At 48.7% G+C, this 26,715-nt stretch overlaps 1 protein-coding gene across 5 annotated transcripts in view; it reads left to right on the top strand.

Annotated features, from left to right (window-relative positions):
- Positions 1-26,715, top strand: part of TCF20 (transcription factor 20) — a 188,542-nt gene that overhangs the window by 90,860 nt on the left and 70,967 nt on the right. Inside the window, exon 1 of one of the 5 annotated variants that reach the window (XM_065944970.1) lies at positions 8,236-8,533. The exons of 3 other annotated variants lie outside the window; for them this stretch is intronic. The gene's annotated coding sequence lies outside the window, so the exon portion shown is untranslated. Of the gene's footprint in view, positions 1-8,235; positions 8,534-9,304; positions 9,320-26,715 lie in introns of those variants that run through there. One more of the 5 variants, XM_065944979.1, reaches the window with a different exon arrangement.

Raw genomic sequence — 26,715 nt, 5'->3', positions numbered from 1 at the left:
CTGCAGGCTAATTAGTTATTGCTCTGAGCCTCAGATTCCACATCTGTAAGTGGGAATAATTGGGCTTCCCTGGTGGGCTCAGTGGTAAAGAATCCTCCTGCCAATGCTGGAGACGTGGGTTCGATCCCTGAGTCGGGAAGATCCCCCAGAGAAGGAAATGGCAACCCACTCCGGTATTCTTGCTTGGAAAATCCCACAGGCAGAAGAGCCTGGAGGGCTATGGTCCACGGTTCGTTCACAAAGAGTTGGACATGACTGAGCGACTAAACAACAACAAAAGTGAAAGAAAGTGTTAGCCACTCAGTCGTGTCCAACTCTGAGCCACCAGGGAAGCCCTAAACAACAACAGAGGTGGAGGTCATTGTGGTAGTCACCTCTTAGGCTTGTTTTAAGGAAGACCTGAGCCAATGCAGATAACTCTTGAGCGTGGCTCCTGGCGCACAGGAGAGCTGTAGGAATGTTCTCTATTGTTCACCCTCCAATCTGCCCAGGTTGCGCTGGAGAACTCTGAGTCTCCCAAGCACCTGCTTTGTGCCAGCACCCAGCCCAGGGAGCTGAGGCTCCATCACTCAGGCCCTTCCCGCGCCCTGGGCTAAGCCACCAGGGCCTGGGGCTGAGCGTGAAGATCTGACATGCAGGGGGAACGGCCTGCGAGAACTGGTGTGTTGGCTCCCACTGCTGGCGTGACAGACATCCTGATGAAATGTGTCACTTTAAAACATCTTTCAAAAGAAGTTTCCAGAGAGCTCTCTTATCCTCACGGGAACCATAAGTAGCCAGAACGGTTGTCAGGTTCCAGGCTTGGCTTTGAGATGACTTTTCAGAGACCCTCCCGTGCCTTGGCCTCAGTTTCCTCATCTGTAAAACAGGGCAGGAACCAAATCCACCCATGAGGGTTGACCCTGTGTGAGTCTGCGCGTGTGAAATGTGTTTTGTAAACTCGAAAGCACCTTACAGCGATTGGGATCTTTTGGTTCTGTTTCTGGTCGTTTGGGACACGGTCACGGGCAGACGCCTATGTGGTGTCATTGCTGGGTGCTGGCCCTGGATGCAGACTTCAGTGAGATACCGGCTATACTTGCAAGGGCTCCCTGAGGAGTGACCTCACTGAAACCCTTGGGTTTTGTGATTTCCAGAGAATGTGGAAGCCCCCCACCTCACCCCCAGGCAGCCTGGCCCCTTCCAGGGGAAAAGCTGGTGTCATGTCTGTTAGCTCATTCCACAAACGGTTTTGGAGCAGCTCCACACACGGAGGATGATGCTGGAGAACTGGAGGTCAGCTCTACCCTTGAGAGCTCAGTCTTGGAGGAAGGGATTGAGAACTCCACCCCTAAATGACCAGACGGCCAAGGGTCAGGGGTGGTTGGATGCAAAGCATGGGCTTTTCAGAAGACACTCAGCCATGGAGCAATTGGCGGGATCGTTTATAAATGAACACTGACTCTTTTCTCTGCTTGGAAACCTTCCGCAGTTCCTCGTTTTGCCTTTGGGATAAAGTCCCCAAGCCTTTCGCGGTTTGCACTGTTTTGCTCCAGCTGCACCTCCAGCTTACTCATTTCATTTGAATTGCACTGGCCTCCTTTCCCTTCCTGGAAATCCGCTCGCTCCCTCCTGCCTGAGGGCTTTTGCCCGTGCTGTGCCCACTGCCTGGAGTTCTCTCCTCCAACCTCATTGCTTGGCAACTTCCCATCTGTCCTGCAGGTCTCAGCTCAAATGTCCTGGATCCCCCAAGACCCAGGCTCCTATTATATACCCTCTGTGCACCTTCCTGCTTTCTTATCAACGTGTATTGTGCATGCATGCGTGTTTGCGCGCGTGCTTAGCAGTTCAGTCGTGTCGATTCTTTGTGACTCCATGGACTGCAGCCCACCAGGCTCCTCTGTCCATGGGATTCTACAGGCAAGAATTCTGGAGTGGGTTGCCATTTCCTCCTCCAGGGGATATTCCTGACCTAGGGATCAAACCTGCATCTTCTGTGTCTCCTTCGTGGCTATTACCAAATGATTAGTTATGTGATGATTTTTGCTCTAACGATCCCAGGGAACTATATGCTCCATGACAATAGAGACCCTTGGGCTCAAGACCTCGTGTATGGTGAGGGCTCAATTATTGTTTGTTGAATGAATTTATATTGAGTATTAAAGTAAGGGCTCGTGGAGGTGGTAGCATTTGCGTAAGATTTGAAAGAGACTTGAAAGAGGGTATGATTTCAGTCTAGAGAAGAGGGAAGGGCTTCCTGCTTTGGGTAGCAGACAGGCACACAGTGGGGACACGACTCATTTGGTTTGGCAAAGAAGCAGGATGGGACACGTGAGAGAAGGCTGGAGAGGTGGTGGGGGCCAGATGAGGGCTTTGAGTATTTACTTGAATTCTGAAACTCCTTGGGACCCACCGACAACTTTTGAGCCAGAGGTAGTGGTGGCAGTAGGGTCAAAGCTGGCTTCTGGAAACTAACGAGTTTGAGGCAGGGAGGGGTGGGCCAGAAAGAGAGGCTGCCATCCAGAAGACCAGCTGGGAGTTGGAGAATCCACTGACTTGGCTGCTTTCTATTTTCCCGGCATCACACATGTGCCTTGGAGTTATCCTGTGAGCTCCCGGGGAGATGCAGACAGTGATGCGGAACCTCACAGGGCAGGACTGCTTCCAGAAGGCTCTCACCTCGGCGGCAGGGCAGCCTCGCCTGAGTCCCTGGAGGGAGGGAGGTGGAGTGGAGCGGACGCTGACATTCACACTTCCCACACCTGTGTCCTAGTACCTTCCCCGTGGCCCGGGAGTTGTGACACCGTGTGGTCGAGGAGCAACAGCAGCATCTCCGTCAAAGCCCAGCACACGGGGGCCACCTCCGCACCCCTCATGGTGGGGGTGCGGCCGATGCATCCCGAAGAGCTGCAACTTGGCAGCCGTGTGACTTTGCGGGGGGGCATCTTATGAGCAATTCTGGGCTTCAGTGTCTTCAACTGGGAAACGGGGGGCTGGTTGGGTGTCGTGAAGGGTCAAGGATGAGGACACACACACACGGAGCCCCAAGCACGGGGAACACTGGAGGCGCGGGAAGTCGTGGCTGTTATCATGGCTTCGTATTTTCTCCACGGTTTGAATTCTTTGCAGGAAGCTGGGGTTTCAGGCTTTAAGTGAAGAGTGTGTCAACAGAACAGGACGGAACAAAGTCTTTTCCCAGCATGCCTCAGCATGCAGCACTGCCTTCCTGTGGAGCCCAACAGGGACGGGGCTAAAAGTCTCGAGCTTTCAAGCAGAAATAATCCCGATGGAAAGGAACCTCCCTGTTGTTCGCCTGTGATAAAGCCATGCAGGGGCTCCACAGTCCGACCCGCCTGGGTTCAGATTTCGTCTCTGCCTCGTGACTCAGTTTCCTTATCTGCGGAATGAGGTAATAATAGTATCCACCTCATGGAGCTTTGGTGAGGATTAAGCAAGTTAACGCAGGTGAAGCGCTTAGAACACGCCTTTGTCACTACTATTGTCAGACCATTTCATCTTCACTTTGCCGGGCTGCAAGTGACAGCTGGGGCTCCGGGGCCAGAAGGCTGAGTTCAGACTAGCTCTGTGGCTTGCTAGCTGTGTGACCTCAGGCAAGTTTCTTAACCTCTCTGTGTACCCCATTTCCTGCTCTGCACCATGAAGATGGCAATCCCTGCCTCATAAGGTTGGGAGTGGGGAGGAGAGACGGGTCGGCCAGGTAAGGGACCCGACTTCCTGGAGGCAGGTAGACCACTGGGCTCTTCTTCCCACCCATTACAATTTGAAGAAATGAGACTCAGGGCCATCAGATAATTTGCTGAAGGACACATGTCAGTAAAACCAGGCTAGGCCCCCAGCTCAGCGCCCTGTACTGGGCCACCACGCCAGGGACTTCCCAGGGAGACTCGGACCACAAGTGGCAGGAGTGGGGAGTGGGCTGAAGGGTGATCTGTCCCGAGAGGGGCCTCCTGTTGCCTGACTGCGTCTCCTCCGGTGTTCTGAGTACGCTGATGCCTGGCTCCTGCCACTTGGTAGGCAGGCCTTGGTCTTCCAGGTGTGGGTCTGAGGGTCCAACGCCTGCAAACTGCCCAGGCTCCAGGGATTTACAGTTACTTTGGGGAGAGGCTGACACCCACCCTGCTGTGTCCCCTCCCATCTCTTTCCCCGTCTGCCTGCAAACGTTGGGGCCCACCAACTGTCTGTGTCCGTCCATCTTTCCCGTGTTTACTGACTGCTGGGAAACTTAGTGGCTAAGAGTGCAACCTCTAAAGACCCGGGTTCCAATCCCAGCTTGGCCTCTTCTGAGCAGTGTGACTTGAGACAAGCTGTCCAGCTCTCTGTGTCTCAGTGGTTCCATCTATAAAGTGGGGATGGGAACACTACCAACCTCATCGCGTCGCTGCAAACCCACAGTGCCTATTCCCAGTGAGCTTGGATTCTTCTGGGCTGGGGATCCATTTCTAATGGGATCGTTGTTATGGTGATGGTGCCTGGCCCTTCCTTTGAATGCTGGAGACCGGAGGGAAGCAGAGGGGTCTGCCCTGCCAGTGCTCACAGTCCTGTGGGACAGAACAGATGCGAGCACAGACAGCCCAGTGAAACCAGTGAGGGCTGAGGAGGAGGCAGCCACCGCTTGGGCCCTGGAGGAATGAGGGGGAGGGCAGGGTTGAGGGGCAGATCTCTGGGTCAGAGGCCACTGGGAGACCCCATGAAACCAAGTGTCCCAGATACAAGGCCTTGTAGGCTCCCACCCCTACCCACCTCTGCACCCCCATCTCCGGTTCCCATGGCCGTGTGCACTCTTGGGAACTGCGTGGCTGTCCGCACGCGGCTCCGTCTTGGGATTCCCGGACACTCTATCTATCTGGAGCCATCCCCACGCCCCGCGCCTTCCTGCCTGCCCTGCCCTTGCCTGGGAAAGACCTGTTCTGAGGTCCCGTGTTCCCTCCATCAGGGCCCGCAGCCTCGCACACCGCAGGTGCTCCGTGTGGAAGGAAGGCGTGCCCACAGAGGTTCTGGCTACCCCTGCTCTTTGTGCTCTGCGTGGGGAAAGTGCCTGGCTGGGGACAGGCTCTGCAGGATGGGGGCGGAGGGAGGGGGGTCCCCTACTTCCGGTAAGCGGAGGCTTTTTTTGGTAATTCGTCTCCTGGAGGCCTGCGAGCAGGAGTTCCAGGAGGCCTCCCTCTTCGTGTGCTCCAGTTAGCGGGAGGCCCCTCCCAAGAGGAAGGAGAGCTGGGGCCCACTGAAGGATAAAGGTGCGGGCGGGCGGTACGTGTGCTCGAGAGAGCGCCAGGGAGCCAGAGGAAGGACATCCGCCTGCAGCTGAAGGCGCCGCACCGGCTCACTTCGCACAAGTCACTGATATGCCGGGCAGGGCCAGTCTCCTCAATCAATCCGTGCTGACAGATGGTAGCGGAATCACTGACCTAGAGGCAGAAGGCTCCATTTGTAATCCCGGAGTGGCTCAGGCGCCTGGAGGAGGGCAGAGGAGTTTGTAATAAAGGGAGTGACACGGGGTTTCCAAAAGCCATCTCGGAGCTGGAGGAGGAGGGAAAGGATTAATTTTGCTTCTGGAATTGAAACCACTGATTCAATTCAATAAGTATTTTTCGAGGGGACTGGGTTAGACGAGAGAGAGGGAGAAAAAGGAAAAAAACTAATCTACTGTTCTTCAAGTGTGGTAGGAAAAACAAGATTCTCACAGATGGGACAAGTGAGAGAACAATGGAAGATACTAATGTGATCAAAGAGGTCCCCAGTTAATTGTGCTCTGGCCACTATGGGGTCTTGGCTAGTGACTGACTAGTTTTCTGAACCTCAGTCTGCTTGTCTGTCCACATCATAGAACTGTTGCTATTGCTAATGTGTGCCTGGTACTGTACTGAATTCTTTATGCATCTCTTTAGATTCCCATAACGCTTCATGAGTGAGGTCACATTATCCCCATTTTACCAAGGTTCAGAGAGGTGAAGTGACTAGTCCAAGGTCACACAGCCCAAGTCTGTCTGTTGGTCATAATGCCCACACATGTTCTCTTTCCAGATGGTACTGGAAGGGAAAGTGATAGGCTGCTAAGAGGAAAATGTCCAGGCTGGCCTGGCCTGAGGACTGGGGAAGTCTCCAGGTCGGTCAGATGTTAGCTAGCCACTGTTCGAGCAGGGTCCAAGGTGGGGGGGAGGGGGCTGTAGGGTCAGTCTCAGGACAGGAGGCAGGAACAAACAAAAGCCTGGACTTCAGTTACCTGTCTGCATTCCTTCCCTTCTGAATGAGGCTTTGCAGGGCTTGTTGCCATCCCTTTCATGTTCTCGTCTCCCAGTCTGAGACCCAAAGGGGCTGAGGAAGAAGGAATAGGAAGGGGAGAAGGATGGGGGCAAGAGACTCTTAGGAAATGGGCTTCCCTTTTCTTCACAAATTCTCTCAAGAAATTGAGAGAGCTCCCAACGCCAAATGGAAGCTCTCACACATCTTTCTGTGTTTGTCCAGAAAACATGGGTCTGTGCTAAGAGTTCCCTCTTTCCCTCTGTAGCTCTGACTCAAGCAAAAGCCAGCACTGGTCTTTTAAGTCTTGGTGCCAAAGAATTTGAAAATGAAACTCACAGAACAATGGGAACAGTCAGAGGGCAGGGCTTGGCGGCCTGTTAAGCTCTACCCCGGAAGAGACTGGCACCCCACCTGGCATGCAGGAGGTGCTGGGGGACCAAGGGTCCAAGAATAGCTCTGACCCACATTGGAGCCAGCCCCCACTTTGTACTGTTGGACAGAAGCCAGGAGAAATCAAGGCCTTCCCCAGCCACATCCTCCTGGAGTGCCAGCAGCAACTCAGACCCTGCTTTGGATCCTTTTGCTGGCAGCAGGTGTTGCCACAGCCAGAATCCTCTTCTGGTGGCCAAGGGCAAGACAAAGCTAATGTCTCTGTCTAGGTAGGGTGACAGGTGAAAGGGCAGAGCCAGTCCCTGGGGAGCTGTGGACCTGAAATACACTGAAACTGCACCCCAGGCCATTCCTATCAGCTTCCACCTGCTGCCCACTTCTTCCAATTCCAGTTTACTTTCAAGTCAGGTTGCTTTAGGAAAGGAAGCCACATATACTCTCTTAACATCTAGGGCAGATGGGGGCCTAATTTAGAATTAGCAGTTTTAGTCAACGTTAGGGACATCTAGTCCACATGCTCCTCCTTCCCACTGTACCAACCGGAAACAGGCCTAGAGGAGAATTTGACCAGGTTTCTGGGTGAGTGAGAGAGGGGATTACAAACACTTCAAACACAACCGACCCTCTCACTGATTGTCTCACTGGTGATCACAGTGGGCCATGCAGCAGAAACATCTCCGGTTGTTTTACAACTGAGATTTTCTAAAAAAAAAAAAAAAAAAAAAGTCAACCATTCCTTTGCTCCATAAAACGTACATGAGATTTGCAAAAGAAGGCTGGGAACTGCCCAAGGCCTTGGCGCCACAAATCCTCCACCTCATCTCCAAATTAATTCTGGACCCTGGGTCCAGCCAGCCAGGCGTGGCAGGTTTTTTTTAAGGCTGCCTCAGGCAAAGGCAACTGGCATTTGGTGAGCATCTATTTTACAGGCGAGGTTGGTGGGCCTCCTCATCCTTGCTTTTATTGCGGAGGAAACTGAGTCCCAAGAGGGCCCAAGTCATTCATCCAAGGACACGCGGCGCCAAGGGGTGGAGGGCGGTTAGGGAAGTAGGCCTGCGGGCCCGGAGGGCGCTAGGGCAGGCAGGAGCCGGCCCCACTAAGCCAGGTTACAGGGGGTCTCTCCACGAGGGGCCAGAGGCACGATTTTGGTTTTGGTGGCTCCGAGGGAACTCCAGAAATCTCAAGGAGAGATTCCGGGCCACCAACTCCCCAGAAAGTTGGCTCGCGGCCACTCCCAGGACGGCCGGGATCTGCGGGCCAAGATGGCACTGGGTGAGCGGCGAGACACGCGCGCCGCACCCCGCAGCTGCCGAGGGGGACCTGCCGCCGCCTCCGCGCGACCCAGGCCGCCGGGCGGGCGGGGCGGGGCGGGCGGGGCGGGCCGGGGGGCGCCGGGAGGTCTCCGGCTAGGCGCGCGCAGGCCTCGGCGCGGCCGCACGCGGGTGGGCACGCGCGCGCCCGCCGGCCCCGCCCCCCGCCGGCCCCGCCCCCGCCGCGCGCCCCGCTCCCGCCCGCCCGCGCGCGCCGCGGCTCGGAGCCACGCGATTGGCCGTCCGGCGTCACCTGACGCTCTGTTATTTCCTGTGTGTTGGGAGAATGGAGAGAAAAAACCCCGAGCCCAGCGGCTTTCGGCCCCTGCGAGGCGGCCGCGGCCTCCGACGGGGGAGCCCGCCCTGAGGCGCGCCCGACCGGGGAGCGAGCGAGCGAGCGCGAGCGCGCGGGCCGGAGCGAGCGTCGAGGGGCCGCGGCCCCTCGGCCCGCCCCGCCGCCGGCCCCGGGCGCCCGAGCTGGAGGCGGCGGAGGCTTCCCCCACCCCCACCCCGCGCAGCGCCGTCCGCCGCCGCCGCTCCTTCCCCTCCCGCCCCCGGCTGAGGCCGAGGGACCGGGCGGGGGGCTCCCGCAGGTAACCGCCGCCCGCGCCTGAGGGGGAGGGGCCGGGGTCAGGGGCTGAGGGGCTTTTGGGGGGCGGGCAGGCCGGGTGTCTTGGCCTCCGGGGCTGGGGGCAGACAGAGGTCCTTGCCCGGCCCGACCTGAGAGTGCGCCGTGCCCCCCGGACTCCGAGGCCAGGACTCGGGGTGCTGAGGGGCCGGCCCGACCCGACCCGGGAGTGCAGAGAGAGCGGCCTGCCTTGGCCTCGGGGCGCTGAGGGGAAAGGGCCCGGCCTGGCATCATCGGGGCGCTGAGGCGGGGGGTGGGGGGTCTCGGTCTGACCAGGCTTGGGCACCGGTCCTGGCCTGAGGGTGCCGGAGAAAGGTACCTGCTCGTCGCGGCCTCGGGTGCACCGGCGGCGGGTGTGAGCGGGCGGCGTCCGGGGGGTCGGCGGGGTCAGCGCCGCCCGTCCCGGGGTGGGGGGTGCCCCCCTGGCAGCCCCGGGTATATCCCGCAGCTCTCGCCACTTTGCTGGGGGCGAGGCGGGCGGGCGGAGGGCCGGGCTTGGGGAGGGGCCGGCCGGGCTACCGCGGGCGGGAGCGGAGCTGGGGAGACGTCGCGCGCCCCCGCCGCGGGGAGGGCAGAGGGCCCGCTTCTTGCCATGTGAACACCTGAAGCCATGTGGACGCGGCTGCTTCTCGCCTGTTGGGGGCGGAGGGCAGGTACCGACTGGCCGGGCGCTAGGTCCCGGCCCCCCGCCCGGGGCGGAGAGCCGAGTGCGGGACCCCCTTCCTGCGTGGGGTTTTTCTCCCCCGCCGCGGTGAGCAGGGCTGTGGGTGCTGTATCCGGCGGTCCCCCGTGTGCGAGCGTACGGCTCGTTTTGGTGGGGGGGGGGGGGGGCTAGGGCTCTAGGCTTCTGATCTTTTTGGGGAAGATGGGGAGTGGTGGTGGAAGGAGAGCGGCCGGTCCGGCCCAGCCCGCTCTGGCAGAGGATGGAGGTGGAATGTCTCCCGTGCGCCGGGATGGGAGTGGAATTTAGTGAGTTGAGGGGCGGCGCGGGGTGGGGGGTGGGGGTGTGGGGAGGCGGCGCAGAGGAGCGGCCGCCTTCCTGGGCCTGTGGGTGGGGATTATTGTCTGTCTGTATTTGTGGTTGTGGATTCTAGCACTGTCTGCAGCCCTTTCGTTTGCCCTTAGGGGACAGATCAAAATTAGGATACCGCCCCCCCCCCCCCCCCCCACCTCGCGAAGATTAGATGTCTCTGATAACTTATGTAAAATGGATGGAATTTTCTAGTTGTTATCTAACAGGCAGATCTTTGAATGATAATAGGACCCTTCTGTTAACAGCTTCGGTGAGGAGTTTAAGGGAGGATCCTCAGTTAAGATCCTCACTGAGGATCTTAAAGGGAGTGAAAGCTGGCTGAAGTGGGAAACTGCCCTGAATGAAGTTCGACCTGGAAGACCCAGGAATCTCCTTCCAGCTTTGCCACCAAGTGAACTATAACCCTGGCCAAGTTACCTGCCTCCCCAATACTTCAGTTTTGTCCGCTTCAGTAAAGGCTCAGACGTTCCAGGGCTTTTAGGTAGTCCCTTGTGCTTTTGCTTTAGTGGTAGGTGACTTCCTGGGAGATGCAGACTGTTGCTTACCTGGCTTTTAAAAGTCTATCTCACCCTTCAGTTTTCAGCTTCTGCTCCGACAGAGTGTAAGACTTGGTCAGGGTGCAGTTTTTCCTCGAATTCCAGATGCTTTTCTGTGCTCCTCAGAAAGTATATTCTAGCCTGGGCTGAATGTGCCTTGTATTTTTTTTTTTTTTTTTGTCTTTGCAAGAAGGAGTTACCAGGGAAAGCTTTTTTGGTCATCTTCTGACTACTTGGAATTGTGGATAATGTGTATTTGATTCTGTGTGTTGGTTAGCTTCAAGGAAATCCAAGATCTTTCTATGCAGGATATTACGAAGGGACCTTATTTAAAGTTCTTTCAAGGGATGTTTGGCTAACTTTCGAAATTTCCAGCTTTAGTATTCTCAGAGAAGGAATTCTATAACATCTCCTGTGAAGTGGCATGCTAGTGGAATTAACTGTCACCTCAGGGTGCACTAATTATTTGCATCCCCAATTTATTCCTTAATGGTAGCTGGATGCTTCCTCTCAGATGCTGAAGAACCCCAATTAATTTCACTGATTTTATCGTGTGTGAGGGCCTTAGGCCATGCCTTTGACTGGCTAGGCCTTCTGGACCAACCTCAGAGGTTGGTCTTGTTTGTCTTAAATTTCTAGTATTGGGATCCTTGAAGGACATGTGCCTAATGTGTGACATGTCTTTCTTAGACCACTTTTTAATTCTTTTTGTGCACACATTTCAAAAAGGGTCACAGCTTTGGGAGGTATGCTTATAATGCCCGCCTTGGAGATGGATTGGTAGACTTTTCCTTGTGTGTTGACATCAGGCCTGTCACATAGGTAGACGCTTTTATATGGCTCTGCAGATTGATTATTTGGGGTTTTCCAAAATAAACTATTTATGTTGGTATTTGAACTATGACCTTGCTTTGTGTGGGCTTTTAAAAACCTTACAGTTACTTAAATTGTAAACAGTTATTCTACTCACGTAAATTTACATTTTTGTTGTAACTTATGAGGAAAAAGTTATAAAACTCTTACAGAGGAAGTGTTTATTTGTGTGTACGTTTGTGAGAGAAGGTTGCCAAGGCGGTAAGATGTCAGGAGATAAGGATTTTAGGTTCTGTAACCTTTTTTTTTTAACCTTCATAAAGTGTAGTGGGATGTAGATCAAGAAATTAGAGTTGGACTTCTTCTAAGTTCAACCTTGTCTTTCTAAGGAGAGGAAAGGATGCTAGCATTTGTTTTAAAAAACAAAACCAGAAATACCCCAGTATGTTCTGTCCAAGGCGTTTTAACTTACCTAACAAAATCCACCCAGCAGACCTGAGAGATATACCACCTCTTCTTTTCCTGAGAGGTCAAGGAGCTGATGAGGGTCAGGGTTTGGTTGTGACTGTCCTCCCCCTGACTCCAAAGCCTCTGTTAGGTCCGTTATAGCTCACTGCCAGCTCAAGTAACAAGTCAGCTAGTGATAGATTGGCTTTGGAATCCAAATTACCTGTTGTGCTTCCCTTCTTCATCTTTTCCTTTTTCTTTTTAATTTAAAAGTTATAATGAATTTGAAACCTGGCCTCAGGAAGACTGTGCCTTCTGATTTAGTGATCCCCGCGAGTTTTCTAAAATCTCACTTTCCTCAGAACTGGCCGGTTTTGCCAGTGCACCTGAGATTTAATCGAAAAAGTTTCTCTTTCATACCCAATTCTGCCATTCTGGCTTAAACTGAAAACTTCTATCAGCTCAAAGAGTGACACAATATATATGAGGCTATCTCCCTTCCTGTCTGTTACTGGTTTACAATGTACAGGAATCATTATCTGGTACCTGCTCTCAGTTTGGCCAGATGGGATTCAAAAGGTACAGGAATCATTATCTGGTACCTGCTCTCAGTTTGGCCAGATGGGATTCAAAAGGTACATTTATAAAAGACAGCCCTTCCCCAGTATGCCTTCATCTCTCTTCCTCCTGGGGGCTTGTGTGCAAGACACCTTGGTGATATCGTTAGCTCTATCTGGGGCTTCTGACTGTGTGCCTTCATTTCCTTTTTGTGGAGGTAAAAGTAACAAAGGAAAACAGCATAATGCTATTTATATTGGGGCAGAACTGTACACATAAGTGATACATTTGAAATATAATGAAATCAAGCCTTTCATAGAGCATAATTTGGTCACATTGCATTTAGACTGAATAGGTTTTTTAAAAAATTATTATTAGGTTTGAAGGTCGTCTTAATACCTATGGTACATGCAGTATGGGTGGAAAGATTCTCATGGCGACAAACACGATCAGTACTTTCTGCATTAGAGCTGTATTTACTTTGTAGGTAATGTGCATGGCCCAGCAGGAAGATGAACTGTAAAGTGACTTATTGGTGTATCTGTGGCTTGTTATCTGATGCTTCATTGTGGGAATGTTAAGAAAGAGAAAGCATTAGCTACAGGGGAAAATAACCTTACTGCAGTCTGCATATGTAAGCTGTTCTGTGGGAAAGGGTGGAAGTTATTGCAACAGTTGAATATCAGCCTTATTGGAAGATTGTTTTCTGTGTGTTTGAACAACACATCCCTAAACATGGTTTAAGATTCTCTATGTTCTAGTTTTCATTGACAAGCATTTGTAAGCACTGTTCTGAAACATGGGAGGTGCAGTGGTGGGCAGGATAGAGAAGGAGCCTGCTCTGGAGACGGACTGTTGACAGTAAGTAAATGTGTCTGGCAGTGAACATAGTGATGAAGAGAATAAAAAGACAATGTGATAGTGATTCAAAGGAAGCTGCTCAAAGTGATCATAAAGATGTCCCCTCTTCTGGAGAATTTTCTGCCAGTAGGGCAGTCAGACTGGATCTGTGGGATGGATGAAAGTGGCATTAAACAAAGTGAATGATTTACTTTAGTCCTGAGCATCTTGAGAAGTTAATCCAAAGAATAGACGTGGGTTGGCTGAAGTCTTCCCTCTGTTTGTGTCTCTGCTTTGTGAATGGGGACCTGGCTCAAGAGAACTTAAGAGGGATTATTAGTGATACTTTATAAAGGGTAGGAAAGAGAAATGTGTGTGCTTTATTAACATTGTTCTGATAAAACCCAGAAATGTGGAGGGACTTCCCCTGGTGGTCCAGTGGCTAGGGCTCTGCTCTTTCACTACAGGGGGTGTGGGTTCAAACGAAGATCTTACAAACCATGCACGGTCCCCCCCAACCCCGCAAAAGAAAAAAGCAAAACCACAGAGATGTGTTGTTATATCGATGACTGCTAGGCATTATTAGAAACATCATTTAACTATGTCTATGTTTCTCTGTTAAGAAGTTGGATTGGGGTGTTAACAATCCTTGTACTTGGTTAAAACTTCAACTGAAGCTAGCAAAAATTAGTGATATCTGTATGCAGGGCACTCTGCTAGATATTGCTTCAAAGAGAAGATCCCAAGTGACCTTGGGTGGGGTAGTGGGGTGGAGGAAGCAGGGGTATCTGAGAGTGGGGACTTTGGCAGGAGAGGAGACAGTGCAGTCAGAGAGGCTTTGTTATCCACTGCCGGGAGGGTCTATCCTCCACACTTTTGCCGGCCAGCCAGTGTCATCCAGATACCTTCACCCACCCTTTCTGTGCTCTCTGGTAGTTATCTAGAGAGCTGAAAGAAATCGTCTCGTCTAGCACTTTACAACCTCTTTACTACTCAGGGAAGGGGCCAGGGAGGTGGTGACCTGCCCATAGTTAATGTAGCTTTACACTGACAGTCAAGGCTAGGACCCTGTTCTTTGCCAGCAAGGCTGGTATTCTTTCCACTGTAGCCCATGCTCTGACCAGAGGGTTGGTCGTTAACATTCGCTCCTGAGTAGAAAAAGAAAGGCCTTGGGTTGCTAATGTACTCATTTAGGGAAAAGCCTGTGTAGTTCCAGACTTAAGAAGTCAGGGAGAAGACACACATCAACCTCGAAAGCAGGGTATGGACAAAGAGAATTGTACTGCTCTTTTTTTTCCCACACAGATATGTATATATAGTGTTGGTTTCTTTGGGCCCACCAAAGACATAATCTCACTCTGGTTTTATCTTGATCCAGAATGGATGACATGGAGAAGTTCTGCCACATTTAGCATTAGTTGTGAAGTTCACGCTAGGCCCTTTAGATGTAGGGAGAAATTTCTGGTACGTGGCTAAAAATGAGTTCTAGAACTCAAAAGAGGTAAGGCCCTGGCAGTCCTAAGGTTTTCACCTCTCGACCTCAGTTTCAGGGAAGATTTCCCTTTTCCGTTTGGAAGCACCCTAGGCTCAACCGTTCCTTTGGGAGCCTGGAGATCATCGACGGTGCCTGATCAGAGCAGGGGTTCTTGAGCAGGACTGCATCCCTAGACGTTTGCAGGACTTGGTGCTCGGGTGGGGCAGTTGCCTATGGGCAGGCTTTGTACCCCTTTCGCAGTAATGTGCAAGGGTATTCTTGCTGTAGAAATTCTATGTGCTGGGCAGTTTACGGAGGCAGAAGAGTGTGAAGGAGAACATGTGGCCTCAGCCTGGCTCCGTTACTTATTAGCATGAGTGAGCTTAGGCATTTTGTTTGAGCCACAGTTTCCTTGTCTGTAAAATGGAGATACATCTTCCTCAGGGCCAATGGGAAAAGGAACTAAAATAGGAAAAGTATATAGTGGAGTGCACCACCTATGGGTGAATGGCATCACCTGTAGGTGAATGGTAGTGGCCCACTGAAGCATTCCACTGTGTGCTGTGTGCCAGGACACTAACTGAAGCGGAGCTTGTTGTTCAGTCCCTCAGTCGTGTCCAACCGACCCCATGGACTGCCACACACCAGGCTTCCCTGTCCTTCACTATCTCCCAGAGCTCGCTAACTCATGTCCATTGACTCGGTGATGCCATCCAACCGTCTCATCCTCTGTCATCCCCTACTCCTCCTTCCTTCAGTCTTTCTCAGCATCAGGGTCTTTTCTAATGAGTTGGCTCTTTACATCAGGTGGCCAAAGTATTGGAGCTTCAACTTCAGCATCAGTCCTTCCAATGAATATTCAGAATTGATTTCCTTTAGAGCAGAGCTGATTCTAGACCACCTGACCAGCCTCCTGAAAAATCTGTATGCAGGTCAAGAAGCAACAGTTAGAACTGGACATGGAACAGCACACTGGTTCCAAATCGGGAAAGGAGTACGTCAAGACTGTATACTGTCATCCTGCTTATTTAACTTATATGCAGAGTACATCATGAGAAATGCTGGGCTGGATGAAGCCCAAGCTGGAATCAATCTTGCCGGGAGAAACATCAATAACCTCAGATATGCAGATGACACCACCCTTATGGCAGAAAGCGAAGAAGAACTAAAGAGCCTCTTGATGAAAGTGAAAGAGGAGAGTGAAAAAATTGGCTTAAAACTCAACATTCAGAAAACTAAGATCATGGTATCCGGTCCCATCATTTCATGGCAAATAGATGGGGAAACAATGGAAACAGTGACAGTCTTTATTTTTTGGGGTTCCAAGATCACTGCAGATGGTGACTGCAGCCATAAAATTAAAAGACGCTTGTTTCTTGGAAGAAAAGCTATGACCAACCTAGACAGCGTATTAAAAAGCAGAGACATTACTTTGGACTATAGTTGAACTTTAAAGAAAGCTGAGTACCAAAGAATTGATGCTTTTGAACTCTGGTGTTGGAAAAGATTCTTGAGTCCCTTGGAGTGCAAGAGGATCTAACTAGTCCATCCTAAAGGAGATCAACCCTGAATATTCATTGGAAGGACTGATGCTGAAACTGAAACTCCAATACTTTGGCCACCTGATTCAAAGAACTGACTCATTGGAAAAGACCATGATGCTGGGAAAGATTGAAGGCAGGAGGAGAAGGGGACAACAGAGGATGAGATGGTTGGATGGCATCACCGACCCAATGGACATGAGTTTGAGGAAGCTCCAGGAGTTGGTGATGGAGAGGGAAGCCTGGCGTGCTACAGTCCATGGGGTTGCAAAGAGTTGGACACGACTGAGTGACTTAACTGACTGAATGACTGACTGATTCCTGCCAATCCTGTTGATTTTAGATCCTCAAAGTTCTGCTCAGTGCCCATGCTCAGTTGTGTCAGACTCTTTGCAACCCCATGGACTGTAGTCCACCTCTGTCCATGGACTTTCCCCTGCAAGAATGCTGGAGTGAGTGGGTAGCCATTTCCTACCCCAGAGGATCTCCCCGACCCAGGGATCAAACCCGAGTCTCCTGCATTGGCAGCCAGATTCTTTACCACTGAGCCACCTGGGAAGCCATCTGCTCAGTAGAGAAGGGCAGTTGAAACAGGGCTATTGGAAGTGCTCTAATGGGGAAATACATGGAGCTGAACCAAGACATATTATTCTCACTCAAACGGTCATACGAGACTTCTCAAAGGAGGGCCATTGGCTTTTTTGTCCTGACGCTTGTTGTTCTCTCAACAGTCTCTTCCCAACTCTGTGGCTTGTTCCTCCGCTTTTGCTTATCGGTTGGCATTCTCTGGACCCTCTTGGTCATTGCACTCTCTCTCCAGGTGCTCTCAGATACCACTAGGCTTTGATGAGTGCCCATAAGTTGATGACCATCATGTTAATATCTTTAGCCAGACTCTCCTAGCTCCTCTTGACTCCTCCTGCTTAATGCTGCAATTTGGATAGCTCATCAGTAGGTTGAGCTTTGTAAGTCCAAAACTAACACATACTCCTTAAACTCTCCTCCATTTGTTCCCTTCTCCATAAGTGATTTTAACATCTAACCACTTTCTCAGATCCCATTCCACCTTTTCTCTCACCACCTTCCAGACCTAATCTATCACATTACTGTCAGTGCAGTTGCTGTAATATGATTTGAATCTGTCCACTCTCCTGCCACAATCTCTGAGCCACCATCATCTCTTACCTGGAACACTCTGATTACCTTTTAACATGTCCCCCTGACTTTTGCCCATCTGACTCTATTCCACTTTGCCCAGAGCGGCCAGTCACCTGTCTTTCCTCCACTTTAAATAGTTCAGCGGTTTCTCATAGCACTAAATAGAAAATACAGACTTCCCATTTCTCACAAGGCTCTGAATACCCCGGCCCTTGCCCACCTCCCTGGTTGCCTGTCTCCTGGTTTTGCTTGCCATCTTTCAGCAACATTGACTTTCTCTATGTCCCAGAAGGCCCCAAACTCTTTCTCATCTCAGGGACTTCTTTATATGCTATGTCCTCTGCTCAGAACACTGGCCAACCCAGCCTTTTCTCATCCTTCAGGATATTTGTGGAATGAAAATGCATAGCAGTAAAGGGGATAGGGTAAGGAGGAGAAGTGTCCTTGGAGTGCATCTGTTGTCCAGTCGCTCAGTCGTGTCTGACTCTTTGCGACCCCATGGACTGTAGCACGCCAGGCTTCCCTGCCCCATACTGTCTCCTGGAGTTTGCTCAGAGTCCTGTCTGTTGAGTTGGTGATGTCATCCAACCATCTCGTCCTCTCCTGCCCTGTTCCCTTTTGGCCTTCAGTCTATCCTAGCAGCAGGGTCTTTTCCAGCGAGTTGGCTCTTCTATCACATGGCCAGTTTCAGAGCTTCACTGAAGCTTCATAAAGTCTAAAAAAGTGAAAAATGTTTGAAGAGCTAAAAGAATGTGAGTTTGGTTGTGTTGCAGGTGGAGTTATTCAAGCGAAACACCTAGGAGTCAGGCAGCCAGAACTCCCTATACTGCTGCTGATGCCACGCCATTGGAAAACTGTTTTGAAAGTTTCTTAAAAGGTTAAACATGTCTGCCCTGTGACCCAGCAGTTCCATTTGTAGGTATTTACCCAAGAGAAATGAAAACCTGTGGCCACAAATAAGCCTTGTACAAGAATATTCATAGGAGTTTTATTCATGATAGCTGAAAACTGGAAACAGTCCAGTTGTCCATCATTGGGATAATGGATAAACAGAATGGTATATTCATACAGTGGAAGACCACTCAGCAACAAAAAGAAACTGCTGACACATGTAACAGGGAAGAATTTCACACAGACACAAAAAAGTACCCAATGGATGATCACATTTATAAGAGATTCTAAAATAGGCAAAGTCTGTGATACCAGACATCGCATCAGTGGTTACCTCTTTGTAGCAGGGGGTTCACCGGAAGGGGGCATGAGAGAACTTTCTAAAGTGATGGAAGTATTCAGCACCTTGATAGGCGTTCATCACATCTTACTGAGTGATACACTATATGTAATTTTGCTGTATGTAGATTATACCTAAAAACAACTGGAGTTGTCCTAGATTTCTTTTTCCCTTTCACTCTCAATATTTAGTCTCCCAGCAAATTCTGTTCATTTTATGTCCAAGACACATTCTGAATCTGTTCCCCCCTCCCCGTCTCAAGCACCATCTCCTTTTATCCAGGCTACTCTACTACTAGTTTCCTGACTGAATTTTCAGCCCCCAATATTTTTGGCCCTCCCAAGTAATTTTTTCTGCTTTTCAGCTAAAATGATCTTAAAAAATTCACGTTGGGTTTTGTCAGTTGTCTTCCTACAGCCCTTCAGTAGCTTTCCATTGACTTAATGGTGACCGACAAGGGTCTCTGAGCCCATCTGACCTGGCCTCCTCCTTGCTCCCTTCAGTTCCAGCCTCTTTGACCTTCCCTCTGTTTCTTGAATCCCTCAGGCTCATTTCTTCCTTGGAGCTGTTCACTCAACATTCCCTCTGCATGGGACATCCTGCTTCCCAAATCTGTGTGAGACTTGTTTCTGTTTGCCATTCAGGTTCAGTTTATCTTTTCTTTTTTGGCCATACCAAGCCACATGCAAGATCTTAGGTCCCCAACCAGGGATCTAACCTATACCCCCTGCATCAGGAGTCTTTACCAGCAAACCACCAGGGAAGTCCCCAGGTCCCGTTTAAATATTTCTTTCTCTGTGTTTTCTCTAGCCCTTACGGTCTGAGGTAGTGCTTCATCACGTCAGCCTGCTTTATTTTTTTTATAACTTTTGTCACCACCTGAAATTATCTCATCCTTTTATTTGTTTGCCCGTCCCTTCCTCTAGGGTTGAGCTTGGCTTGTTCACTGTTGTACGTCAGTGTCAGCAGCAGTGTTTGGCCGATAAAGGTGGTGGTGGTGGTTTAGTCGCTCAGTCGTGTCCGACTCTTGCGTCCCCATGCACTGTAGCCCGCCAGACTCCTCTGTCCATGGGATTCTCCAGGCAAGAATACTGGAGTGGGTTGCCATTTCCTTCTCCAGGGAATCTTCCTGACCCAGGAATCGAACCCTGGTCTCCTGCATCACAGGCAGATTCTTTACTGACTGAGCTACAAGGGAAGATTTTGGCACATAGCAGTTGTTGTTTGGTCGCTAAGACGTGTCTGACTCGTGACTTTGTGGACTGCATGCAGCTCGCCAGACTCCTCTGTCCATGGGGTTTCCCAGGCAAGAGTACTGGAGTGGGTTGATTAGGCTCATAGTAGGCCCCGATGCTGGGGAAGATTGACAGCAAGAGGAGAGAGTGAACACAACTTAGTGACTAAATAAACAACAAGGCCCTGTGTATTGACTAAGTGAAGGTAATGATGGGATGAGAACAGGCCAACTAGGAAGTAGATTTGTGAGGGAGAAGGAGGAACCAAGGAGAGTCCAGACTTCTAGCTCGGAAACCAGGTGGTGGTGGCGCCATTCACTGAAATAGAAAACAGTGGAGAATGAAAAGATTGGGGTGTGGTAGGAAGTGATAAATTTAATTTTGAACTTAAGTCGAAATGCTTGTAAGGACGGCATTAGGTGTTAGAGGCACAAAACGGACATTAGGGGAAGGGACTGGGCTGTAGGGTAAGACGTGGAGGTGAGCATGTCTTTTCCAGCCTGGGAGTAGATGAGGTTGCTGTCAGGGTGAACAGGGAGTGTCTGTATGTAGGAAAGTGTTCCTTCCTCTTTCCTGCCTGAGTGATGGGCGTCTGCCACCAGTAATGGGGACTTCACAGGACTCAGCCCCTCACGGGTCTTGTAGTTGACACTCCCATCCGCCCCGCCCGCCCACCTTTGTGCCCATTATATTGTTGCTGCTGATAATGACAAGGGCTCAAAGGGTCAGGACAGAACTCTGAGGAATGTGAACATTTAAGGCAGCAGGGCAGCACTTAAAGAAGAGCGGAGAGGATGCAACCAGCAGGTGAGAAGGAAAACCCAGACAGCCTGGCATGAAGAAAGAGCCTCAAGTCAGAGGCAGTAGCTAAGCTTGCTGAAACATGTCATTTGAAAGGATAGGGGATGACTGAAGCCAGGTGGTTGTGTATTGATGAGAAAGTGGGGGGAAGAAGTGGAGACAGTAAGTTTGGAGTCGAGCCTTTGTAAAATTTGGCCACTGAGGAAAGTAAAATGTAGTTATAGGGAGAACCTGGGGTTAAGTGAAGAGTTTTTTTAGACATAAGAAAAACTTAAGTGCGTGTAAATGGAGGTGGGAAGGAGCCAGCACAGGGCTGAGTTGAAGATGCAGAAGAGCACTGGGTTGAGGACCTTCCAGGAGACCTCGGGGCCCTGTGTGATCCAGGCGATTGGCTTTGAATTGTAGGAATCCCCTCTTCTGGGGGAAAGCAAGTTGTGTGGGTGGGATACACGTGGGCCTGGGGGCAGTGGGCGAGAGTGCTTTCCGGGGAGCTCTGTGAAGGTCTCTGCTGGGGGACAAGAGCGAAGTGGAGAGCAGGAAGCTTGAACAAGGAAAGCTTTCAAGAGACTGCTGTGGCAGGCACACAGAGCTGGCTGAGGAAACAAGGTCTGCAGGGTTAAAGTAGAAAGTAGTTAAGGTGAGCTTGCTGCCTCTTGGGATTTTAGAGAAACTGGTCGGACCTTGACAGTTGTCTGTCTAGTTTTGGATTCCAATGATTTAGACTCAGCTCTTCCTGCCTGTGTCCCCATATGCTTCTTCTGTTCCCGTTTATTAGACCAGTGGCTTGTAAATTACCCCAGAGCTCTCAGACTTGACTTAACCACTGCTTCCATGCACTCCCTGTGTTAGGTGGGTGGCAGGGTTCTCTAGTGTTGTACCAACACAGGTAAGGTGGGGGATATTCTTATCCCCTTGGACCTGGGTACCCCAAGTGGCCTGGCTTTAGTGGAAGAAGTGTATCATCTTGTGAGCGCCACAGCTCGAGCAGCTCTCATCATCTCTCTCTTCTTATCTTGGGTACCTGTTAGATTTTTGCTGGAAAAACTGCAAACTGTTTTCAAATACTCCTGCGCGAGGCTCTAAGGCCCTGTGGTCGGGGCTGTGCTGTGTTTTGTTTTGGAGCCCCCGCAGCTGGCGCGCTCCCGTCAGTGCGTGGAGAGTGAACGCCTCTGAGCCTCTCCCCGACTGTCTCCCTTTCTCCTGTGTCTGTCCATGTGTTACAGTTAATGTGGAGTGTGTCTGTTTCACCACAAGATTGTATTCCTAGATGGTCACCATACTTTGTTAATCTTTATTTCTCTATGTCCCCTTCACATAGTAGGTATTAAAGTAGGTATTAAATTTGAATTTGTTGTTAAAAAAAACTTGCAAAGCATCTCTAAGAGTAACTAAAATAGTTGAAGAATGGAGGGAAAATTCGGAGACAATATCAGCCAAAGAAATGAGTTAATTTAGCCTGGTAAAATATTCTCAGCAATGAGTTGATGAGGGTCTTCAGTTCAGTCGCTCAGTCGTGTCTTGCGACCCCATGAATCACAGCATGCCAGGCCTCCCTGTCCATCACCAACTCCTGGAGTTTACTCAGACCCATGTCCATCAAGTCAGTGATGCCATCCAGCCATCTCATCCTCTGTCATCCCCTTCTCCTTGCGCCCCCAGTCCCTCCCAGCATCAGGGTCTTTTCCGAGTCAGCTCTTCGGGTATGTTAGAGTGACGGCCTGCTGTTCCTCTCCTCTGACACGGAAAGCAGCAGATGAGGTCAGAGGGACTGCTAGTGGCTGGGGTGGACAAACCACAGAACTCCCTGCCCTGTAATACCTTTGAAGGGAAGAGTTTGGGTTTGAATTTAGAAAAAAATAGAGTGGGGTCCAGAAGTGCCATTTTGGGGCCTGCTTGTTAGAACATCATCTGTGTGAGGGCAGGGACTTTCTGTTCCCCATCATATCCCTGGCATCTAGAATAGTGCTTGGCAAGTTGGTAGTGCTCAGCAAATAGTTTTTGTATGAATTAATAAAAGAAGTAGAGTTTTCTTGCCAGCTTTCAAAGGAATGTGCCATAGGAGCTTCAGTTTCTTTTTCCCCTTTGGCTCACTGTTCATGATCCCTTTCTGAATTAATGAGTTCCATGCGTTTATTACTTGCTTGAACTTATCTTGCTCAGCTTTCAAAGGATGCCAGCACAGTCTACTGTTCTCTGGATTTGAAAAGAAATCAGCAGCTTGTTTTCAAAATCAAAAGGTTTTAAGATTTCATCAGAAATCTTTTTATATAGAAAAGATTTCTTTTGTTGATGCTCTTTGCTTATGTTTAAGATGTAAACCTTGAAAATGTTAAAGAGAATTGAAATTGACTTCTAATTATAGTAGTTGATTATATGTTTATTGAATCTTTTCTCAACAGACCAAACATTATCTGTACTTCCCTTTTTTGTGTGTGCCATATTCTTAATATTTGATCCCAGTCCTTCTGTGTCTGCTCAGGAATCTTCCCCAGTGAGTAATTCATGAGGAAGTCTTCTCGGGAGCCTGTGATATGCGGCTCTCCGCTAAGGTAGAGTCACTGCGTTGACTGGGTAGACGTCGTGTATCTGATTTATTAGCAAATTAACAGGTGATCCCGGTTCTGAGGGGGAGAGACTCATGTTTTCTCTCTGCTTTAGTTCATTCTAAATTAAATCATTTGGGAACAGGAAAATGGGAAATTCTGTCTTTCCATCTAGAGATGAGTAAAGACCTGGTTCTGTAAGCCAGTACATTGTTTCTCTTGTTGACTTGATTCAGCTTATTAACATTTTATTGAGATACACTTTATAGTATTTTAAGAATAAGATTAGAATCTGCTAAAATGAAAATTTGAAAAAAAAAGCCCTACTACTCTTAACAGTATTTTTGTTCTAGAGTTAAAATAGTCATATGAGAATAGTTACTTTTGTTGAAATAGTTGTACATGGAAATAATTATATATGTTAAAGAAAAATGTCAAGAATGTTAGCATAGTGTTTTAGTTGAAACAACTTTTAGAACTTTTTTTTTTCTTGAAATGCATCCCTTTATTATAAAATTAGTGCATGCTCTTGGTATAAAATTCAAACAGTACATAGGTGTATAATCCTACTCTTTGGATATAGCTATTGTTTATAGCTTAGTACATATCCAGTACATTAAAAAAATAGGCTGTATTTTTTTAGAGCAGTTTTAGATTCACAGCAAAATTGAGAGGAAGATACAAATATTTCCTGTATACCCTCTGCCCCCACACATGTGTAGCCTCCCTGGTTTATTAACATCTCCCACTACAGTGGTTCATTTATTACAATTTATGAACGTACCTTGACACATTTTCACCAAAGTCCATAGTTTACACTGTAGTTTACTCTTAGTGTTGTGTTGTATATTCTGTGACTTGGGAGAAATTTATGACCTGTAGCCATCATTACAGGATCCTACAGAGTAGTCATTGCCCTAAAACTCCTCTGTGCTCTGCCTGTTCATCCCTCCCTCCCCGTCATCCCTGGCCACCATGGTCTTTTTACTGTTTCTGTAGTTTTGACTTTCACAACATGATATAGTTGGAATCATACAGTACATAGTCTTTTCAGATTGGCCTCTTTCACTTGGTAATATGTATTTACATTTCTTCTTTGTCTTTTCATGGCTTGATGGCTCATGTCTTTTAAGCATTCAGTAACAGAACTGTCTTTTTATTTGCAAATGAAGGTGGTTCTTGGTACTGTTCTACAAACTATTCTGAGGTTTCTATTTGCAGGTGGTTCATCTCCTGAAGACTTCTTAACTATTTACTTTTTGAAACTTTCTGGAATCTTTTTCCCCCATGTGGTTGGCTGAACTTGTGCATACAGAGAACCAACTGTATTTGGTTTGGACACAGGGAAGTCTTGTCCTTATCCAAAGATTGTTTTGGTGGTTAGGAACCTTTTGGAAAAGAAATCAGGATAGAGGTAGGTAGAGAATGAAGTGTAGCACTTCTTGTACGTTGGAATACACAACAGGAAGCCAGAAATGACCAGGTGAGCATCAGCAGCTGTTCTTCAGAACTCTGGGATGAGTCCTAGCACTTATCCTTAGGGTGTTCAGTAGTGTAGTGAGGAAGCAAACAGGCAGATCAGTGATCATGCATTGTAAAAAAATTGGCCACAGAGAAGGGAAGGTGCTAGAAAACAGTTGTTGGTTCTAGAGAAGTGATAGCAGTAAGAACCAGCAGCTTTAGCAAGATTGTGGTCCTGACAGGTGGACAGAAAGGTTGGCATCACGCAACAGGAGGCAGTCTTAGGGCCAGGACATCCATTGTCCTGTCTCCTTAAATGAGCATCACAGAGGGCATCTCAAAGCTATTTTAGAACAGTGATGGTGAAATGTTAGCTCTTAGTGTTCCAGCTCAGATCTTAAGGGAGAAGTAAGTTAGTATTAACAGAAACAGTGGTGAATTTAGTGTTTGAAACCCACAGAGCAGCTTGTTCTTCAGTACCTCATGTGTTTGCAGACGGGAGATTGAAAGTCATGGCAGTGAGCCAGGACTGAGGGAGAGGAGGGGGCACTGAGGAGTGGGATGACTTCACTCTCGGTGTCCAGGTTCTTTAAGATACCTCCTTTGGGTTTGGTTTTGTTTCCTTTTTTTAAAATTGATGTGAAACACATATAAAGTGAATCTTTTTTAATGTAATATTGTTAACTGGGGCTTCCCAAGTGGCTCAGTGGTATAGAACCCCGTTAGTAATGCAAGAGAGGCGGCTTCGATTCCTGGACTGGGAAGATCCCCCAGGGAAGGAAATGACAACCCACTGCAGTATTCTTGCCTGGGAAATCCTGTGGACAGAGGCGCCTGGTGGGCTAGAGCCTATGGGGTCACAAAGTCAGACACGACTAAGCAACTAAACAGCAACATTATTATTAGCTATACTAATCATTCCATACCTTAAATCTCTAGAATTTACTCATCTTACAACTGAAAGTTTGTGCCCTTCGACCAAAATCAACTCTTTTTAAGTGAACAGTTCGATGGTTCAGTGGTATTTAGTACATTCACATTATGCATCCACATCTCTGTCTAGTTCCAAACTATTTTCATCATTTCCAGAAGAAACCCCTGTACTCCTTAAGCAGACAGTTCAGTTTTCTGCCTTCTCCCAACCCCTGGCAACTACCAATCTGCTTTCTGTCAATAGATTTGCCTGTTTTGATTATTTCATATAAATGGAATTAAACAGCATGTGGCTTTTTGTGCCTGACTCTCATTCAGCGTGTTTTTAGGTTCGTCTTCCTTGTAGCATGTGCTTTCCTTTTTGGGTGAATAATATTGCATTGTGGTATATATCACAATTTGTTTATCCATTTACCTATTTAAGGACTTTTCTCTTAACCCACAATTTTTGGTAACTTACTAAGTTGCTGTAAACATGTGTAAGATTTTGTGTTTACATAAATTTCAATTCATTTAGATAAATAGCTAGAAACATGGCTGCTGGATTGTGTAAGACTGTTCTAACTTTGTAAGAAATTGTAAAACTGTTTTCCAAAAGGGCTGTGTGTGGAACTTCCCTAGTAGTCCAGTGGTTAAGACTTCGCACTTCCATTTCAGAGGGGCACGGGTTCGATCCCTGGGTGGGGAACTAAGATCCCACATGCCACACAGTGCAGTCCCCAAAAATAAAGGCTGCATGTTAGCTTCTCTTTTTTTAAAATTTTGGTTAAGAAAATATATGACAGAATAGCCATTTCAACCATCTTAATTTACTTTCTGTCTTTTTGAACTTGCCTATTCTAAAAGGTTCGTAAATGGAATCATACAATATGTATCCCAGTCTCTGGCGTATTTCACACAGTTTAATGTTCTTAAGTTTTGTCCATGTTGTGGTACCTATCAGAACTTCATTCCTCCTTGTGGCTGAGTACTACTTCGTTATACGTGTATGCCACATTTGTTTATCCGTTCGTCTGATGGACGCTGGGGTTGCCTCTGCCTTTTTAACTGTTTTGCATAGTGCTGCAGTGAACACTGGCGTACAGGTATCTGTGTGTCTGTTCTTAGTTCTTCTCGGTGTATACAGGAGTGGAATTGCTGGGTTGTATAGTAATTCTGTGTATAATTTTTTGAGGAACTGCTTGTTTTCCAGAGTGACTGTACTGTTCCCACCAGCAATATATGAGGGTTCCGGTTTCTCTCCGTCCTCCTCAACACTGGTAATTTTCCTTTTCTTGATCATAGCCATCCAGGTGGGTATGAGGTGGGGTCTCATTGTGGTTTTGGTTTACATTCCCTAATAGTGTTGTGAATCTTTTCATGTCCCGGTGTGCCATTTTTGTATCTTTGGAGAAATGTCTATTCAAGTCCTTTACTGACTTTTTTATTGAGGTGTCTTTATATTGTTGAGTTGTAAGAGTTCTTTATATGTTTACTCTGATCAGATATTAGATATATGATTTACATTGTCTGAGAATTTGGGATCCTTTTTTTCCGGTATCAT

This window comes from Muntiacus reevesi, chromosome 1 (genome assembly GCF_963930625.1).
Source record: "Muntiacus reevesi chromosome 1, mMunRee1.1, whole genome shotgun sequence".
Lineage (NCBI taxonomy): Eukaryota > Metazoa > Chordata > Mammalia > Artiodactyla > Cervidae > Muntiacus > Muntiacus reevesi.
The sequence above is the reverse complement of the archived record's forward strand: the minus strand, read 5'-3'. Positions and strand labels throughout refer to the sequence as shown.